The following is a 2,293-nucleotide window of genomic DNA, read 5'->3' on the forward strand; positions in this document are numbered from 1 at the left end:
TGGCGTGTCTTTATGGAGAAATAAGGTTCTCACGGGTTCGGTTACCTTTGCGTTTAGAGAGACCAGGTTCAGGCAATGATATATATTTTTGTTATCGGTTGCATGTCGTCTCAGTTCTTTTTTTTTCCCTCCCTACTTGTTGGAATATGTTCGTGAGCATAATCGTCATAAATTATGTTCAGGGTTTTCAGATTTATTTATATGTGGTTAAAATGAATGCTTCTATTTAAAAGGGGAAATATTTCTACATGTGCATATAGTTTTCCAAGAGTGTACCATTAACTGATTGTTGATAATAAAAACCAAAAGCAAATATAGCACCGTAGCTCTCCTGACTTCTTGGTAGAGCTTGGATTTCTGGCAAAGATTGAAAGCGCACGTCGCAGGATCTCGACTGAGCCATCAAAAGGAGATGGGCTCAGCAGCATTATTTTTAATCTCCCGTTACCATCAGGAAGAACATAACTGCAGCTCCTGTCATTAATAACGGCCTAATTGCGCCTTTATTAATTATTTGCAAAGAGGCTGATCGGGGGGGCGGAGGGGTGGAAGATGAGTCGCATCTGACCCTCGGTCGCTACCTCTGCAATTGGAGATGTCCACTATTAAGCGGTATAAAAGAAAAAAAGGGGGGGGGGCATAATATCGGGTCTGGTTTGTCAGCGGATACAGCCTCCCGCAGGCCGGCTCCGAGCGCAAAGGGTTCTTCTTAAACCCTCGCTTCATCCCGAGTGTAGGGAGAGGGGAGGCCCCTGGGATCCCGCCCAGGCCAGGACTTGCCCAGTGGCCTCGTACCTGCGAACCCGCTTTGCTTTTACTGCCCGGCAGCGAGGCCCCAGCAGGGCACGGGGTACCACAGATACCCGGGCTGGCCAAGACAAGCCGGCACCCAGCTGCACCAACCCAGCCAGCGTGGGGTGGGCTCCGGCCTTCGAGAAGAGCCGGGGCCCCCGGGGCTGCAGCGCGGCCGGTGCCGCCTCCCGGGGCGGCCCCTGCGCAGGGGCACTTGAGGGTGAGCTGCAGGGGCGCCGGGGGATGAACTCTGTCTGACTCTGGCAGAGGCAGTGGAAAAAAGGAAGGGGAAAAAAATACTGTTCGGGGATTTGGCTGAGAAGCAAATCTGGCAGGAGCACTCCTCTGCACGGCCACGTGCTGGAGAGAGGGTGCCACCCCCAGATAAAAATGGGGCATGTGTAAAGATGGGACAAGTGCTGTTTCACTAATAAAAATACCTCAACGGTCAGTTTTAAAATGTGGTAATAAAACATGCAGTCTGTTTTCTGGACGAAAAAACATGTATGCATCTCTTGAATATGTTTTATAATGTGAATAGATTTTTCCATTTTACGTTTTATTCTGAAAGTGATTTCATGATATAAGAATATCTTTGTTAAAAGTAAATGGTCTGTCTCTAGGAATTACCCAGCTGTGGACTGCAGTGCAGTTCTGCTGATAGTGATCCACATGGAAAGAGTTTCCGGCTGGAGAAGCTGCAGTGCTCAGTCCATCTGCTTCACCATGGCTGAGCTGATCCCCGAGATCTTTGAGAAGGCGAGACCTGTATTAGCAGTAAACTGACCAACCAACTAAGGGTGATTTAAAGGTACCTCTCCTGGTCAGGCCTTTCTGTGTGAAGATGATCAGCTTCCATTTTACAGCACGTAGTCGTGATTTGAGAAATGACAACACACCTCTTCTCTGGGATTCTTTTTTTCCAAGTTCACTATTTGTCTGCTAAAACTTGGGCTTTATTTCTAATATGAAAGCTTCAGCTCCCAATGGTAGCTTCAGCTACACGTTGCTAGAACTTTTCTCTTTTAATTTCACTACAGTGTAAACTGATTAACATCTTGATCTATCTTCTTCCTGATAAACTAAGTAGGCTGTCCCCTTTACATCTACACCCCCTAATGCTCAAACTTTGAATATCTTATTCAGAGCTGGAACCACTGTCTCATATTTCTGAAGATGCCTTGCAAAACAGATACCAGCATGGTACCAAAGCACTGCGGTGTCTGACTCACTAATAGTTCATAGAGAGCTAAGATCACCTCTCTATTTCTGATCACAGTTTTCCACTTAGATATTTAAATTTCTCATTAGTGTTTTTTGGAACCTCCTGTCATTTATTTCCTCTTACCCATAACTCCTTTCCCAAGCCTCTGCTTTCTGTGTTCTGGCCACCCCAGTAGCACAGGGAATGGTTGGATGCCTGAGGCATGTGGCACCCACTGTTTGTAAGGATGGTGGTGGTGGCAGACCAGTTGGAAGGGTTAATTCATCAGCCTTCATA

Source organism: Lathamus discolor, chromosome 1 (genome assembly GCF_037157495.1).
Source record: "Lathamus discolor isolate bLatDis1 chromosome 1, bLatDis1.hap1, whole genome shotgun sequence".
Classification (NCBI taxonomy): domain Eukaryota; kingdom Metazoa; phylum Chordata; class Aves; order Psittaciformes; family Psittacidae; genus Lathamus; species Lathamus discolor.